Source organism: Silene latifolia, chromosome 2 (assembly GCF_048544455.1).
Source record: "Silene latifolia isolate original U9 population chromosome 2, ASM4854445v1, whole genome shotgun sequence".
NCBI lineage: Eukaryota > Viridiplantae > Streptophyta > Magnoliopsida > Caryophyllales > Caryophyllaceae > Silene > Silene latifolia.
In genome coordinates, this window is record NC_133527.1 from 148,040,715 (window position 1) to 148,060,616 (window position 19,902).

Here is a 19,902-nt window from a genome sequence, read left to right on the forward strand (position 1 = left end):
AGAGTCTAGAGAAGTCGCTAAGGAGTCACCTCCTGTCGTCATTCCCATTCCCTTTGTTTCTCCTAGCTTAGCCTCGAGTAGTAACAGTAGTTCGGGAAATGCCCCAACCACTGTCCCTTTGCCGCCACTGACCACAGATCAGATGACTTCTTTGTTTCAACTTTTCTCAAACTTTAATATGAATAGACCAGGTTCTGCTTACTCTTTGTGTTATCTTGAGTGCAATTCTGTTTACGATGATACTGAGGATGACCAAGACCCAGACTCAATCGAGATACCTCCCTACGTAGCCAAAGAAATACTACAGGAAGGGGAAGGGGGACCAGTAATAGAGAACACAGAACCCATCAATGTAGGAACCGAACTAGAACCCCAAGAACTTAGGATAGGGACTACCCTGAGCTCTACCGAAAGGGCCGACTTCATAGATCTCCTACACGAATTCAAAGACGTTTTCGCTTGGTCCTACAAAGACATGCCAAGGATCGACGGGGATATCGCCGAACATAGAATTCCGATTAAGCCAGATTTCAAGCCTGTAAAACAGAAGCTACGCCATTACATGCTTAGCTACTCCGTCAAAATATACTCCAAAATGGATCCAGTCAAATACCTCTTCGAAAAACCCGTCCTCAACGGACGTCTAGCAAGATGGACTTTGATGCTCTCAGAGTTCGACCTCAAATACGTGCCCCTGAAAGTTATAAAAGGGCGCGCCGTTGCCGAACTCTTCGCAGAGAATCCCATCAATGATGCACAAACAGTAGACACTTGGTCATTTCCAGACGAGGATATACTCCAAACTGATGTAGACTCCTGGGACCTTTACTTTGATGGGGCATCGAACTTAAGAGGATTTGGAATAGGAGTGTTGCTCATTTCTCCTGAAGGTGAGCATACACCAATCTCTGTCAAACTCGACTTTGAGGTGACAAATAACGCTGCAGAATACGAAGCTTGTCTCATTGGACTACAAGCGGCAGTGAGCTTAGGCACTAAAAACCTCCGAGTACATGGGGACTCATCCCTGATCATCAATCAAGTTACGGGATCTTGGAAAATCCGAAGCGAAAGCTTATCACCTTATCAAGCCAGAATAGACCAAGTTGCTCAATTCTTTGATCACGTAACATATCTACACCTACCTCGGGAAGAAAATCAATTTGCGGATGCTCTTGCAAAACTCGTATCTTTGATTAATATGCCAGATGACATGGTCGAAATGCCTTTATGTATCGAACGATGGTCAGAGCCGGCTTATGTCCATCAAATCACCGATGAAAAGGAAATCGCACAGGAACCCTGGTTCCAAGCAATCCTGAATTTCAAGCTCAACGGTACCTATCCACCGGATATGGACAAAAGGGGACAACGTGCTATACGCCTACTAGCTTCCCAATACGTTCTCATACAAGGAGAGTTGTACAAAAGAACACCTCTTGGTGTAATCCTATGTTGCCTTGATCATTCACAGGCACGGAAAGTGATGGAAGAAGTCCACGATGGAAACTGCGGTCCTCACATGAGTGGGCCCATGATGGCAAAGAAAATCACACGTTTGGGGTATTATTGGACCACAATGGAATCCGATTGCATCAAATACGTAAGACATTGCCACAATTGCCAAATCTTCGGGAATGTACAACATGTCCCTCCTTCATTGCTCTACACGATGACATCTCCTTGGCCATTTTCTGCCTGGGGAATTGACATCATTGAGAAGATAACTCCAGTCGGAACAGGAGGTCACTGTTTCATCCTAGTGGCAATCGACTATTTCACCAAATGGGTATAAGCGGCTTCCTACACTGGTCTCACGGCTAAAAACGTGGCGAAGTTCATACAAAACAACATCATCTGTCGATACGGTTGCCCACATGAAATAATTAGTGATAATGGATCACATTTCTAAGCTGAGACTGAGCAATTGCTAGCCAAGTACAAAATTAGGCATCATCACTCTTCGCCTTATAGACCTCAGACAAATGGCGCGGTAGAGGCGGCAAACAAGAACGTTGTCACAATTCTCAAGAAAATGATTGACAACTATCGAGATTGGCTAAGCAAGATACCCTTTGCTTTGTGGGGATATCGCACATCTGTTAGTACACCCACTGGGGCTACTCCTTTCTATCTGACCTACGGCATGGAAGCTGTACAACCAGTCAAGTTAGAGATACCATCCTTGCGTATTTTACTCGAAAGTCAAATGCAAGAAGCCGATTGGAAGAGGGATAGATATGAAGAACTCTTCCTCCGGGATGAACGTAGGCTACGCGCCTTGGCCAATGTCCGAACATATCAAGCACGTATCAAACGTGCTTTCAACAGAAGGGTTAGGCCAAGAAACATCAAAGAAGGGGACTTAGTACTCAAGTCGGATAGAGTTCTTTTTCCTGTTGACCCACGGGGAAAATTCAAACCTAATTGGGCCGGGCCATTCCTAGTCAAATTAATACTTCCAGGGGGTGCGGTTAGAATCACAGACCTAGATGGGAATGAATTTTCCAACCCGACAAACCTCGACCAACTAAAACGGTATTATGCTTAGAATAGAAACAAAAACGCGCCTCGCGTAACCTCGCGTGTCGCTCTTGTAGCACTAAATAAATGGCCCCTGGCCAAGCTAAAACAAGCTAATGTCACTTTGCTCTTGCATTTTGACAATTTTGTCATCCTCATATCATCGAATAAACTAAACTGCACCTTCAGAGTAAAAAAAAGCTCATGCTTATTTTCTAAGTTCATTACAAGCTCTTGCTTAGAACAATTATTCTTTTACATTTATTCGAACTACACGCAAGGGTTTGATTTCATTTTTTAAATGAATACGTAGGCAATCCTTCACAGGATACAACCCATTATTTTTTTTTTAAAAAAAATGTAAATAGAAGGACGTTTGCATTGCATTTGGAATTCGACAAGAATAATAAATAGAAAATCACAACGGTTTCATAACCATTTAACCTTTTTATTTCATTCATTTTCTAATAATAATAAGCTACATAATAAAAATAAAAGTAGGCTAGGATTCTAAAAACCCCACCTTTTTTATTACAACAACAACAACAATAATAATAATAATAATAATAATAATAATAATAATAATAATAATAATAATAATAATAATAATAATAATAATAATAATAATAATAATAATAATAATAATAATAATAATAATAATAATAATAATAATAATAATAATAATAATAATAATAATAATAATAATAATAATAATAATAATAATAATAATAATAAATAATAATAATAATAAAGACTTGGGCTATTCCTCCATCTTCCCTTTGCCCTTGTCATTCTTGTCGTACTTCTTGTCACGACCTCGAGCCGGAAGCTCTTGCGCCACCTCAGACCTAATCACCAACGGTCTTTCTCGAGGCCTAGACTTCTCATTCTTGCCAATCACTTTATCCATGACAGGAGAGGTCTTCGGTTTCTTCGAAGGATGAACAACTCGAAACCCGGCTTCCTCCTCTCCCTCAGTCAGATGCTTCTCTTTCTCTTTCTCCACCTCGCGCACCTTGTAGTCAACGGGCTCGCGCTTCCTCAACCTCTCGCTTTCTTCCGGAGTAGTAGCTTTCCTCCATCGCAGATAAGAATCCGACACCCATAAGGCATTAGCAGAAGAATTCAAGAACCACACATTTCTTTGGACCCATTTAATGGCCCACTCCCTTCGGCTCTCTGTAGTAAGCGCCACGGCGGTCTGCGGGACGGTATCAAGCTTCGGGATCGTCTGCTTTAGTCCAACCTGTCTCATCAGCCTTTTCGGGAAGATGCACACCATGAATTCCAAGCCAGGAATGCACACAGATCGAGTAGGATCCAAGGAAGACACTCCAGTGACAGATTTGAGGTGCCACCATGGTACAATCCACCTAATCAAACGGCCATCATCACTCTTCAGTTTGTTCTCCCAATAATTGCAGACTCGAGTGAAGTCCACCATGTAAAGCCTGGTCCTCATGGCAATCGAACGAGCATGATAAGAAGGAACATAAACTGGGGGCTCGATCAATCGCAGCCGTTCCATAAGCCAAACCTACCAAAAGCAGGTATTAGACATCAAAAAAAAAAAAAAAAAAAAAAAAAAAAAAAAAAAAAAAAAAAAAAAAGAAAAACAAAAACACAAAAAAAGGGAAAAAACGAAAATGTTCTTTTACCTGCAAAATGACGGGACTTCCCAAGTACGGTAGGTCGCGATTGGCCTTCCTATTATCCAAGCCCAACAGGATCTCTCCTAAGCATAAACAAGCTGGGCTCCTGCGCAGCTCCATCTGCTCAACAAGGCCCAAAAGACGGGGATTACCTCTCAAGTCTTCATCAACATGCCCTTGGAGGACATACACGTGCAACAAGCAAAATCCAAACGCCCTTCGCCTAGCAACATAGGAAACGGTGGGGTCGGCCCTGTTAATAAAACGGTCAATGAAGTCCAACATTCACACTCCTTTCGAGGTCACTAGACGGTCCACCTCAAGTCTAGTCAATCCAAGCAAATCTCTAAATTTGCTCTTATACCCTTGCGAAGTAGAAGGAATGGCAGGCAAGTCTTCAGGGTCCCACCCACCAATCGCAGCAATTTCTTCAGGAAATGGGCATATGTCGCCTCCATGGAACGCAAAAACATGATAATTCGGGTCCCAATAATCAAGACAAGCATCTAAAAATGGTTTGACAACCTTGATAAGCTTCAAACTCAACAAAGATCCAAGATTATAGGCGCCCATATCGTACTTCTCCATGTTGGAAAACTCGTTGGTCCATTCTTTAAGGCGAATTTCTAAAGTATTCATGATGAGGGATTATTTTGAGAATTTTATGTAATAGGACGAAGAAGAGACGGAAGAATTGTGTGAATAGAAGCTCTATCAACGTCTCTATTTATACTAATTTTTGTTTCCTAAAATCTGCCAGAGCAGAAACACCTGGGAACAGGCGCAGCACCTGCTGCGCCTCTTCAAAGGGACGCAGCTCATGCTGCGCCTCTTTCTCATCAAGGTTTCTGTGATTTTCCGCGTTGGATCTTTCCTAAATTCCGTGACGAATAATTTCCTATTCCTACGGGTTATTGTTTTGGTAAATACGTGGAAATTACCATATTTCGGGCTTCATAATTCCGCGGGCACGCATTTCGAGGTGATATCAACATTTTCGTCATTTTACCACACTTGTACTTTTTCATTTTAGGAAATAATTTTCATTATTAATGTAATTCATTTTAGGAAATAATTTTCAATTCCAATTTAATTCGTTTCAAAATTTATATATTTATTTCATTTATATATTTCTTTTATGTCTTTTTAATCATTTCATCTCTAACTTATAGGTTTCTGTTTTTTCTTTTTTTAAGGGGTAACCCTCCTTACCGTCCGGTCATTTCCGGCAAATTTTTTACATTTTTTGCATTCTTTGGCAATTTGGCATTCTCTTGAGTCGTTCGTTTTGCGCTAATTTAGGCCGTGTGTATATACAAATGTGTGTTTTGCGTGATTTCTATGTAAATTTCGGCAGCATGACGGTGTAAACCGTCATCTACCAAACCTGTTCAAAGCTAACCTGCAAGTACAAGCAACGCAACCCAGTAGCAAAGGCACTCAGGCCATCATATATACAACCAAAAAGGGAAATGTACAACAAACTGGGGGCTCGAGCCCCAAACAAAGTCCAAAATGTTCAAAATGAAGGTCCAAAATGTACAAATGTGCAAGAAACAAACAACAACAAAACAAAACTACTGCTGGTCGCCCTCCAGCTCCGCAACTCTTGCCGCAAGAGCAGCAATCTCGGCGTCACGAACCTCGAGCTCCCTCAACAAGCGAGCTGTCTCCTCCCGAGACTGAGCCAACTCTCGCTCCAGCTCACGGTCCCCCTGTACACAACAAATTGGCTCACGTCAATCATTTCAAGCAATTACAAGAAAAGTTGGAAAATCAAGATTAAAAAATGAAATAGGCACAAGGTTCATACCTGACGACCTCGACCGCCGACAAGTGCCTCGACGGCAGTAGCTCGCAGCCGGTTGGCCACCCTTCATAATGCCACAAGCCTAGACGGCGCAACCTGCATTTTAAAAAAAAAAACAAGTTCTCAATAATTGAATAAGTTCAACCAAATGTGTTCTTACACAAAAATTATGCAAATTAGAGGCTCACCCTCCGAATCAGATGCTGCCAATCGTCCAGGCCAGCATCCGTCACAGCCACGTCAAAGTCACGTAGCTCGGAGATCGTCGTCCTCCCAGTCGCGTCAGTGTACTCGAGGGTCTTGGGGTACTCTGGGGGCTCGATGCCCGCCGCCTCAACCTCCTGCAAAGTCAAATGTTTCCCATTAACCGATGATCTTTCATCATATGCTCAAAATCAAGTAAAGAAGGAGAGAAAATATGCTCACCACAACCGGCCAGTACGCCAACCTCCCGTAGAGGAACGCCGAGTAATCCTCGCTAGGAAGAAGGAGGTCATCACCACCGACGCCAGCCAAGTCCGCCTCCCTCTCAGCCTCATAAGGCTCCCTGAACATCGTCCTAGGAGGATCGATGGGAACCGTCTACACGTCCCGAGAGCACTGACGAGCCAACCGCTCGCCCAAGTACCACACAGGACCCATCGACGTCCTCAACAGCAGCCGGCTCGAGCTCCTACGTCGAAGGACCTCAGCCACAAAAGGAGGCGCTCCAGCGTACTCCGCCCAAGGCCTGGGCACCCACTGGGACACAATAAAAAAGGAATCATTCTTATGATCGATTAAAAGCAATGTAGAAGCAAAATAAATATAAGTGAGATGCTCACGCTGTCCAGCTGAAGAGCGTTCACGTCCCACCGGTAAACACCGTGAGAGGAATGCTTTCTCCTCGTCCTGCACATCACCCAATCCCTCACCACGGGATAGGCTCTCTCCAGCGGCTCCGTCCTCTTGGGCGAGAGGCTCGGAAAGTAGGAGTACACCCACGCCTGTAAAGCAAGATAGTCAATAACGATCTTTCGTGATTTGATAAGGAAAAAATTGACTTTAGTCTGAATGAAGGTTCATACCTCCAACAGCAGTCCAGGGCCGACAGCACCAGGAGAAGTCCCCTTCTCCATCAACTCCGGATGAACCATGTCCCTCATGAAGCGGATGAGGACCGCAAAGCCAGCAGTGACCCAGTCCCAACGCCCTAGGGAGCTCAGGTTAGAAAGGAAGGGAAGAAGCTTCGTCGATAACCTCTCTCCCTTGTCTCCGAGGTAGATCGAAGACAGGAACCACCAAAGCCAAAAGCGAGCCCTCTGCTCAGCTGTACAGGGAGGAGGAGTCGTCTCCCTCCCGTCAATCGTCACCAGTGCCGGGATCTTTCCCGCAAAATAGTCTCGAACGTAGGAGCTGGGCACCAAACCCGGCACTGTAACAGCCTTCGGCGACAAGTTCCAGCCGATCAACCTCCTAGCCTCGGCCGAGTCCACCCTCATGGCAGTCTCCGGCCACTTCAAAGCCTCAGTCCCACATGGCAGACCAGAAATCATGCCGTAGTCCTCCAGAGTGACTCCCACCTCACCGAAAGGCATGTGAAAAGTGGAAGTCATATCCCAGAATCGGTCCAAGAAAGCGCGGACCAGGCTAAGGTTAGCCCGCAGCTTCCTCTTCGCGATATCCCTCCAAGCCTACACCAATGCACCGAACGCTCCATGCTCGATCATGGCGCGCTCCTCCGCCGACAGCCGCTCATAGCACTCCATCGCCGTCGTGTAGCCCGAGAACAACCTGATGTTTCCGGCCTCCTATTGTGATTTGAAACAAAAGCTATCTTTAGTTTTAATGAAAATTGGATAAGATATGAGTAAATGAAATAAATGAAAAAGGTGAGTGATGAGTAATGAATTCAAGATTACCAAGCTCTTCACCGTCCTGTAGGACAGGTGACCCTCTGCGGCCCAAAGCAAGTGCCTGCTGTCCCAGGTCTCAGCCCACGCGGGTGCTCCCCTCAGCTGATGACCTTCTCGCCCAACGTTGGCCCGCCTCGGGGCCTCCTCCTCCTCAACAGCCTCCTCCTCGTGGACCTCGTCCCCAGCAGCCATCACCGCGGCGGTGAAAGCCTGCTCCAAAGCCTCCTCGATCACAGCAGCGTCTATCTCCATGAGAGCTCTCCCAGAAGTAGAAGCCTCATCATCTGCAGCATTAAAGTAAATTTAGGCCGCGTCACGTGACGACGAGCCTTGGTTAAGGGATTTTCGAGCCCTCGGAAGCCCTGAAATCGCTCTTTTCTCGCCATCTTTGGCCATATTCTCACAAACCCGATCACTCATGTGGTAATTAGGGTCAAGTCAAGCCTAAGTTGAAGCCTAGTTCTGGGTTCGAGTCGAAATTTCGGCAGCATTTCGTTATAACGGCGATTATGCCCTAGAAAAGTGTCCTGAAAAAGCCGTCACAAACCGAAATTCCGAGATGGTATCAAGTTTACCCATCATTCAAGGATCCCAAATATCAAGTTTCATTGCAACTAGGCAATCCTAAGGCTATTTTCGAAGCAATTTACGGTTTAGCTGTGAAACCGTCTCAATTTCACTCAAATGCTCAAAACTCAACGAAAATTTGAAACAAATACATGGTTATGTTCCTTATACTACCAATTATCCGTTTATAATACCAATTTTATAAGGCAAATCCATTTGGGGGAAAAGCCCCAAATTTTCGAATTAATTGGGTTGAAAACCCTAATTTTTTCGATCCAAATTGAGCAAATATAGATGTTTAATGCAAGAATGAGACACATACCTCGATTAATCATGATAATGCAGCCTTTTGGATCAAACCTCGGCGGAAATGGTTAAGATTTGAGAGAGAAAGGGATGATTTGTGTTTCGAGTAAATGAATTGCAAACCCTCTGTTCATTGCGTTTTTACGCAGAAAATACACACTTGGGAACAGACGCAGCAGGTGCTGCGCCTCTTCCAAGAGACGCAGCTCTTGCTGCGCCTCTTCCTGGCATTCCCTCCATACGAGTTTTCAAAAATTCGTTATGAGTTCGTTATTAGTGGGCCCATCTTTGGTGCGCCTCTTCCTCAATGCTATTTTATCCTTTTGGTCCGTTTGACGACTATCTTTCATTCCGGCCCGTATTTCTAAGCCAGCAGCAGACTATTATACGCTTCCAAGACTTTGCTTGTCAAAACGAGCAGGAATTTCTTCATAGGTGTTTCGACACGCCTTCGTCATATTTCCCCAGCGAGAGTAAGCGGATAGACTTTCCCTCTCGAGACATGGAGATTAGTTCCCGATTATGTTCCCCAACGAGAGTTCACGACCGACAGTCACTTCCTCTCGAGACATGGAGATCAACATCAGACCTAACTCTTCCGAAGTTTGTTTGAAGCTGAACACGAACAGATTTCTCCCAGCAGTTCCCGCCTGTGTCCTGCTACTCACAATATTTCTTGTTTCCCCGCGGAGTGCGATAAAGGTGTCGTTCTCCATAAGTTCCCAAACTAATAGAGTTCCTACACTCCAGCTTTAGTTACCCTTAAGTTTAACTTATATTTGGCCTCCTTCCCATCGATGCTTTCCTTTAGGGTCCCACACCCTAGCACCAATCCTTACTTATCTTTTAGGTCTTAACCTTTGCTCCTACGCTTACCCTTAGCTCCTATGCACCTCCGGAAGCATCTCGAGAAGAAGTCTCAGGTATGGTCTCTTCTTATGGCTGGCGAGCCTCCTTACGTAGTCTAATGGACTTTAAACGACCCTCCCCGATAGTCGACGGACTCTAAAATGTTCCCGACGACAGGTCCTTGGCTCAGACCCCTTGAGCCGCCTCGCGTCGCCATAGTCGTCAGGTTGTAATCTTCGATTGACCTGATGGCTATACTTTGACTTTTGCCTTGTCCAAGCCTCAGTCAAAGTGGGGGCTCTGTAGATACCTCATTTCTGCACCTCCCGCAAACCACCCGGTGATGATTGGGCCGCATGTTTGGTATGCGGAACGATTTATGATAGTTCGTAAGTTTATCGTCAAGTGATTGCTTAAACACTAATGTCTACCTCTTAGTTGTCATCTACGTGTCGATACGGTCATTTTTATATTAATTAGAGTTCATTTGGAGTCCGGGCCTAAAACCGTCTTCATTTTCTGATAACCGTTAAATCCGAGTTAGAATGTTCTGGAATGTTCCGGATATTTCTATTCCATATTTTATAAATATTTCACAATCTTTATCCTTTGGTAAACAATTTCCCGTAATATTCATACAAGATATTAAGGAAAACAAAATTATTCCGTCCTACCATAACTTAAACACGGAAATATTTCTTCCGCAGGAGGAAACCACTTGGGAAGAGACGCAGCAGGTGCTGCGCCTCTTCCAAGAGACGCAGTGACTGCTGCGCCTCTTCCCAGGTCCTTTTCTGCGTGTTTTTCGTATCTTTTTCATATCTCTCCGAGATTCACTTCCAAAGTCTCTCTGAAACCCTAATTCCTCCACGTGATTAGTATAAATAGGAGCCTTCGTTCCTCATATTTCTCACGCGAGTGTCCGCCCTTCTCTTCTCCCTTTGCATTCTAGACCTTTGTTCTTACTTTTTGGCGTCTACGTGCTTGAACATTCGACCACGTAAGCTCGGATCCTTCTGAGTACCAGCCTCGTTTGCATGACCGACCAATTTGACCAACTCCACATCAATTAACTTAACTAATCTAATCGTTTTCCTCTTACGAGGGCACTTTCGTTACATTCGAGTCGAGCATCACTAATCGATAACTTAGTTCATCTCGTTTCGTCAAACATGTAAGTCTGAGGGTGTAAACCTCTCTTTTATTTATTGTTCTTTATTTTTGTATCACCACTATTGTAAGGTTTATGTCGAAAACACTTTTTAAAACCGATTTCTAAAACCATGCTTTAAAACCCATTTTTACGGATTTCCAGAAGACCGACCGTCGAGAAAGGACGCAGCAACTGCTGCGCCTCTTCGAAGGAGCGCAGTTCCTGCTGCGCCTCTTCGTGAGGCTGCCGCAGTTCCTGCTTCCTTTCTTCTTCCTTCGTCCTCTGTAATTCGTTCATCTTTGTTTATTTTCGTTTATTCTCTTTAATTCTTCAATACAATAGTCTAATAATCTCATGTATATTATTTATCACTCATTCACGTGTTTAATTTGTCATTAAATTCGACTTAAATCCCTTTTAATCTAATATTTGCGGGTTTTCGTCATAAAATTCAATCCGGGTTGTAGAAATTCGATCGTTCATATTTGGTTTCTGGAATTCGCACCTTTGATATATTTTCATCTGTCTTTCGTCACTAATTTGTCATTAATTCATTATGTTTAACCTATTTTGTTCACCCATGTCACTAATCAATCATTCATCCATGTAAATGATCCGTTTAATTCTGTCTCATCCATGTTTTGTTGCTTTTATGACCATAAATCACATGTAAATAACCTGATAATCACTTTCATCCGAGTAAATATCATAATCGATCCTTAAATTCACCAATTAACATTAACGATTTGCAGTTCCGGCTTCACAGCCAGAACTCACCCTTGGAACAGACGCAGCAACTGCTGCGCCTCTTCCAAAGGGCGCAGTCCTGCTGCGCCCTTTCTAGGTTTATTTCTGCCTCTGAACTTCCGTTGTTGCTTGACCTAGTTTAATTAGTCTACGTATAATTAACTATTATCCGTATTATCGCCTACTGATCTGTTCGTTCATTCTTTCTTTTATTCTTTTTCTCAAATTATCCGTTTTAAAGGTATTTTCGACATAAATCAATATAAACCCAATGTAATTATTGTAATTTTCTTTATTGTAATTTTCTTTGTTGTATTATTTATCGCATTTGTATGATTTATTTGTATGCCTTCATATGTAATTGAACATTAAATCCCTACTTTGACCCGATTGTATGATTAAATTACGTGTTAACCGACTTAGTCTAATCTTCACATGCTAGGATTAAAACTTGGATGTTGCATTGCATGCATATAATCGACGATATATCCAGTATAGATGATGTCCCTAATCATTAGTAGAGGCCGCTATCGAGGCGGGCGGGATTAGGTGTTCGATCAAAAGAGCTTCCTAATACGTACCCTCACCCCTTACTCCAGATCTCTGTGAACATCCGTGTTCATTGGCATCCACGAGAGTCATTCTAGACATAGAATGCTAAGGGTAACGATTGCTTGGTGTTCATGTCTCTACTTTGTGTCTTGACATGACACGAGGTATTCGAACGGTTCCAATTTCCCATAAAAATTGGTGGCGACTCCACAAAATGCAAACGCTTGTTCTCTCTCCCAAGCGCCCCCGTGGGCCCCCGCTGTCCACAATGTGAAACTTCCAAGCTTGATTAATAAGCACTGTCCCATTAGTTTACCTTCTTGTTTTTTCTATTTGATTTTTAACTTGTGTAAGAACTTTGTGTAAGGCCTTGGGGCCACTTTTGTACCGGTTTTTCTAAGGTCTTTTGGGCCGTTAGATGCTAGGCTAGATGGATGGTGAGGATTGCTTGGCTTGGCCTATAAAAACAAGGCTTTCCTCCTGCATTTTTCAGATTTGATGAATTGAAGATTAATAGTGAAAACTTTGTTTTTCTCCAAACATTATTTGCTTAGTGCAAGAAGACCATCTATTACTTAGAGTTGAGTGATTCCATTCCTTAGTGCTTGGTTTCCTCCTAGGCTTAATCTGGTGGCTTAGTGCTTAGATTAAGTCATATCCCGAGTCACTCAATTATAATCATTCTTGCGATACAACCGTGTTGTTCAAGTTAGTTCGTGGTTTCAGACAATCCAACCGAGTGTTCAAAAACGAGTCCTAAAGTTTCTGCTCAAATTTTAGCCCATTTAATCACAATTAAACAGTCCGTTTCACTGTCCAAATCGAGTCCAAATCGTCCACAAATCGAGTCTTTAGCGTTTTACTTCAAATTGGTTATCAGAGCCAGGTTTAACACAATTCCATTGTTGTGTTAGTCTTGGAAAAGAAACCTTTATAGCGAGTTCATACTACCCTAACCACATCCAAAAACACAAAAACAACCATGAGTGAGGAAAGACTACTCGGTATTCGGAACCAAGTGACCAAACTCTCGGAGAAATATGACCGTGTGTTGGATACTCTCAATGCCATCATGACCAACATTCCAACACCAACAAAGGAAGGAAGACTACTCCGTGGTAGGGAAAGGGAGCAAGCTCATGGAATGCAAGAGCCGTACTTGGATTCAAGAGTCCTCAACAAAAATTTAAAGGTATAAAGTCCTAACCTTCATGATAGCTTAAATTCGAATGTGGGTCTTAACTGAGCCGACAAGAGAGGTCCTGTTAGTCAATGTGGTCAAGATGTTACAAAAGTTGAAAGGGGAAGATGATATCTATGTCTTAGTAGCCAAGGACATGTTTGGGGGAAACGAAATGACCCTCCCATTAGAAATCGGAGAGCTCCTAAATGGCTATGAAGATGTGTTTCCTAGTGATCTCCCAAGTGGCTTGCCTCCCCTTAGGGGCATTGAACATCAAATTGATTTCATCTCGGGTGCTAAAATTCCCAACAAAGCCGCATAAAGGAGTGATCCAAAAGCTTCTCAAGAGTTACAACAACAAATTGGGGAACTTATGAATAAGGGTTTTGTGAGGGAGAGCCTTAGTCCTTGTGCCGTTCCGGCCTTGCTTGTGCCAAAGAAAGATGGGTCTTGGAGAATGTGTACCGATAGTAGAGCCATTAACAACATCACTATCAAATATAGGTTTCCTATACCTAGACTTGATGACATTCTAGATGAACTAAGAGGAGCTCAAGTGTTCTCAAAAATAGATTTGAGGCAAGGGTACCATCAAGTGAGAATCAAAGAAGGGGATGGGTGGAAAACGGCTTTCAAGACTAAGTATGGGTTATATGAATGGCTTGTGATGCCATTTAGTCTCTCTAATGCACTTAGTACGTTCATGAGGCTCATGACCGAGGTCCTTAGGCCTTATTTGGGGCGATTTGTGGTTGTTTACTTTGATGATATCTTGGTCTATAGTCCTTCCAAGGAGGACCATTTCAAATATTTGCAAGCATTGTTCGAAACTCTTAGAGAACACAAGTTGTATGGTAAGCTCGAGAAGTGTTCATTTATGCAATGTGAAGTCCAATTCTTGGGTTTCATCATCTCCAACCAAGGCATTCTTGTTGATCAAGAGAAAGTTACGGCAATCAAAACATGGCCAACACCGAGGACCATCACGGATGTGAGAAGTTTCCACGGCCTAGCCTCTTTTTATAGAAGGTTCATCAAAGATTTTAGCACCATCATGGCTCCCATAACCGAATGTATGAAGAAGGGTGAGTTCAAATGGGGGGAGAAAGCCGAGGAGTCCTTCAACACCATCAAGAAGCTACTTTTTGAGTCACTTATTCTCTCATTACCCAATTTCAATAAACTATTTGAAGTTGAGTGTGATGCAAGCGGGATTAGGATAGGAGCCGTACTCTTGTAAGAACACAAGCTTATTACCTACTTTAGTGATAAATTGAGTGGAGCCAAGCTCAATTATTCAACATATGACAAGGAATTATATGCCATTATTCGAGCCTTGACCCATTGGAGCCACTACTTGAAGCCACGGCCCTTTGTCCTCCATTCGGATCACGAGGCTCTCAAGTACATCAATGGCCAACACAAACTCAATAATAGGCATGCCAAATGGGTAGAATTTCTACAATTCTTCAACTTTTCAAGCAAGTATATCGAAGGGAAAGACAATGTGGTGGCGGATGCATTATCTAGGAGGTTCATTATGTTGAGTTTTATGGAGCAAAAAGTCCTTGGGTTTGAACACATGAAGGAGTTATACCAAGAGGATCCGGATTTCAAGGAGGAATGGGAACTACTCCAAGGAGGCCAAATCAAAATCAAGAGCAAGTACTTAACTCAAAATGGCTTCTTGTTCTATGGAAACCGATTGTGTATACCAAAGGGGTCCTATAGAAGTCTATTGGTAAGAGAAGTCCACTCTAATGGTCTTGCCGGTCACTTTGGCATTCAAAAGACTTATGAAATCCTCTAAGAGTAATTCTATTGGCCCAAAATGCTTGGAGATGTCCAAGATGTGATCAAGAGGTGTGCTCCTTGCCAACAATCAAAAGCTTATTTCCAAACGGGTCCCTATACTCCTCTACCCGTCCCAAATCAACCATAGGAGGATATTAGCATGGATTTCATTGTTGCCTTGCCAAGAACTCAAAGAAGTAATGATTACATCATGGTGGTTGTTGTAGATACCCAGTATCTGCACCTTCCAAAAACCGCCCGATGATGATCGAACTGTAACGTGTTTTTGATATGCGTGCGTGGATTGGCTATACATTAGACGGTTTAATGCACTACTCGAATATGAAAAATTATTTCAAAAGTTTTCTAACTTCATTTGCATTAAATTAACACTATTTAGAGTTAAAACCGTCTTCGGACCCAAAACCGACTCAGAAACCCGCAACTCGAGTCAACCTGAGTCAACCCGAGTCAACCCAAATCCCGAATGTCAAAAATAATGCCATTAATGCCTTTATCATGTCATTTCAATTAAAATGACCCTAATTAGAGTCAAAACCGACACCGGGCCAAAAACCGACTCAGAAACCCGCAACTCGAGTCAACCTGAGTCAAACCAAGTCAAACCAAATCTCGAATGTCGAAAATAATGCCATGAATTTCTTTATCATGTAATTTCCATTGAACCGACCCTAATTAGAGTCAAAACCGACATCGAGCCAAAAACCGACTCGAAATTCAAATCCTGACTCACACGGGTCAAACCCGAGTCAAGCACAAAAAACACTTACCCCAAGTAACACCCAAAATCATCTTATTAGATATCCATATTGTTACACGATATCTCATTTCAAAACCACAAACCAAACAATGGATGGAGCAAAGGCCACGTCCAAATTGAAAGGGACAATACACCCACTTGTATCTCAAGGTAGCTCGCGCCTCTTTAGGGTGTCTGCTTAGCCTCTAAGCAAACACAACCGACCTACCTCCCCACATTTCTCTATAAATACAACCCATCACACACCATAATCCTTACGCGAGAGTCCGTCCCCTCCTTCTCCCTTAAACTTCTAGACCCGACTTCCTAAGTCACAAAATCGACACGTGTTTACGACCTACCGATCGTAAACACAAGCCTTACACATATTGTTTGGTACCGTCGCCGTGCATTCGACCGACCCATTTGACCAACTCAATTCATCAATCAACATTTTTTAATTAACATATTTTCAACTCATTTTCAAAACCAAATCCTTTTTTAAGGCACTCTTTTTAAACTTCTTTGATCGCGAGTAGTCACAACGAGAAAACCGTCTCTAATGTCGTCTACGTCGCAAACATCAATACACGTAAGTTTGAGGGTGTAAATATCTCACTTATTTCATGTCTCTACTGTTTTTATGAGTTTATGAGCATGAACAATGCATAACACGATTCAAACATAGGTTAGACGAGCCAAATTCGAGTTTTGGCCCGAGACAGAAGCCTTTTGCTATGCAAAGAGGCTCGCGCCTCTTGTGGGTTCTCGGGTCAGACTCAAACGTGTTTGTTCTCGTCTTTCCTCTTTCTTTCATTTCTTATTTGCAATCGGTTTTTACCATTTCAAATGTCTTAATTCATTTTTATGACAAACTTTTTAGCCATAAATTATAATCATCCTTTGTTCCATATACCATGACGGTTTAATCCGTGACTCGGTGATATTAATTGGTTAATTACATTTTAAAAGAAATTCTTTTCTTTTATATACCATTTTAATTCATTTTTATGATAAACATATTTTGACCATTACAAAAATCATCCTTGGTTCTTTATAGCATGACGGTTTATTCCGTGACTCGGTGATATTATTTGGTTAATTACAAATTAAAGGGTATTTTAAACACCTTTTATTTTATTTACCATTTTTCTCATTTGTTTACATTTGCAAATATATTAGTCATAATTCATAATCATCCTTGGTTATTTATACCATGTCGGTTTAATCCGAATACGATGATTAACTTGACTAATTACAAAGAAATGAACTTAACATGATTAGTTCAAATCAAATATTTTTCATTTTTGTTTGTAAACTATACTTTTCAAACATGCAAATCCGACAACGAATGTTACTAACACAATAGTAATTATTCCGAGTCATCAAAAAACATTTGCAAATCTTTCATCATAAATACGGTTTTAAATAACCTTTTCAAGAACCAGGAGACGCCCCCTTAGGTCGGCTCATGGCTCGCGTCCCAAGCGGCCGTCTGTTTCCATCTTTCAAAACCCAGGCAGAGCCCTTTATCTCGCCAATAGGCTCGCGCCTTAACAGGGCTGCCTGACACTGTTCTGTCCCATTTTGGTACTTGTCTACGACGATCCCGATTACGGTTTATCCGAATACATGACGGATCAGATTGACAAGTTTATGTTTTTTACACTTTGTCATTTGACACCCCTTTTCAATAAATGGATCGTCTTAAGCATCATAACCCGAACTTGGTAAATGGATGTTTAATTTCCGTTTTCACATGTAAATCAAACTAAATCCAACTTGACATCTTATGCTTGATATTTGGATTAACAAACCGACTTAGAAAGCTCACATGTTAGGTTAACACTTTTGGATGTGCATTCATGCATTTACACCATTTTATCAACTTTTGCACTTAAACAACCACGATCGATCAGTAGAGGCCGCTAACGCGGGCGGGATTGGGTGTCCAATTAAAGGGCTTCCCAATACGTACCCTCACCCCTTACTCAGAACCTTTGGATAGTGGATGGCCTTATCCAGGGCCCACGAGAGTCATTTTAGGCATAGAATGCTAAAAGGGGGACGAGTCCTTATCTTTATTACCTATGTCAAACACCGCTTTTTGCCTTGATTGACCTAGGTATAAAGTGGATTCGAACGGGTTCCAGGCATCCCATAATTGCTTGGTGGTGACTCCGAACATCACTAATCGTTTCGAGACCTTTACCGAGACGAAACCGACCGATCTAAAGCGATCCGGTCGAAAGCATTTTTACGCCGCCGAGCGTGGCTTTCAAAAGACCGCTGCATGTCCACAGATTGGCTTGGCGTGCACGTGGACCGTGACTGCAGATCGGTAGGTGGCCCAAATCCACAGACCGGCCTGTGGCCCATGTCTACAGATTGGCGACTCCGCTGGGGAAAACTAGGACACTTGTGTCTTTGTGATCCTTAGAGGTTAAAATCGACGAGGTCGTGGTTAAAGTGCATTAATTGATATTACGGTCATAAGTTGGGTTCCTTGTCCGGGCTCACAACCTAACCTTTATCGACCAATTGGCTCGTCTTGTCGGCGTGAGTTTTCTATCCCCGCGTTTCGAATCCCGATTGAGTCAAGCATGCCATTGACGTTACACATTTCTGTGTCCTCAAAGAGCTTTCATTTCTTTTGAGCACGAGGCTAGGGCACCCTCCTTACACATTTTGTTTGGATTGGTATCCCTTTCGCAAATTGGGGTTTGATTGCTTGGTGTGTAATCCACCCTTTTAAGCCAAAACCCGCGTAAGCATAATGCATAATATAATGAAACTGTAAGTGCTTATGTGCTTTGTGATCATAAGTCCTTCCGTGTCATTTTCAAACTTTCAAAACACCCTTTTGTGCCGTTATAATGGCCATTTCAAACCTCGGTCTTTTGCCGACCGTTACACGCCTTTTTATACCGTCGTAATGACGACTTTCAAAACCGGTTTTCTACAACCGTTACAAACACACATTTCGCGCTGTTATAATGGCCATTTTAAAACCCGGTTTTTACAACCGTTTCAAATGCACCTTTTTATGCCGTTGTAATGACGATTTCAAACCTTGGTTTTCACAAACCATTTCAAAATACCCTTTTGCGTCTTCATATTGGCCGTTTCAAATCTCGGTCCCTCGCCGACCGTTGCATTCTCATAGCGCCTTTTTACGTCGTCATAATGACGAATTCTACCCTCGAATTTTCAAATTTCGAAATCAGTTTTTTAAACAAAAACATTTTTCAAACCGTCGTAATGACGATTTCAACCCGTGCAACTTTCCAAATTTCAAATCTCGTTTTCGAAATCAAATTTGGCTTTTCTAAGCCGTCGTAATGACAATTTCAATTCTCACACTTTTCGATTTGCATACCGTATTTCAAAGGTTAAAACGGTTTTCTAACCCGTCATAATGACGAATTCAATCCTCACAATTTTCAATTTCAAATCATTTGAAAACGAATTTAACCGTTTTCAAATTCCAATTCAAAATCAAATCATTTGAAAACGAATTTAACCGTTTTCAAATTCCAATTAAAAATCAAATCTTTTGAAAACGAATTTAACCGTTTTCAAATTACAATTCAAATCAAATCTTTTGAAAACGAATTTAACCGTTTTCAAATTCCAATTAAAAATCAAATCATTTGAAGGCTAATTTAACCGATTTCAAATTTCAATTCAAAAACAAATCTTTGAAAACAAATTTGACCGTTTTCAGATTTAAAATCCAATTTCAAGTCTTCGAAAACAACTTTAACCGTTTTCAAATTTCAAATTCAAAATCAAATCTTTGAAAATAAACTTAACCGTTTTCAAATTTCAAATCCAATTTTAAATCATTTGGAAACAAATTTAACCGTTTTCAAATTTCAAACCCAATTTCAAATCATTGAAAACAAAATTAACCGTTTTCAAATTTCAAATTCAAAATCAAATCTTTGAAAACAAATTTAACCGTTTTCAGATTTCAAATCAAAACTCAATCTTTAGAAACAAATTTAACTGTTTTTCAAATTTTCAACCCAATTTCAAATCATTTGAAAACAAATTTAACCGTTTTCAAATTTCAATTCAAAACCAAATTTTTGAAAACAAATTTAAC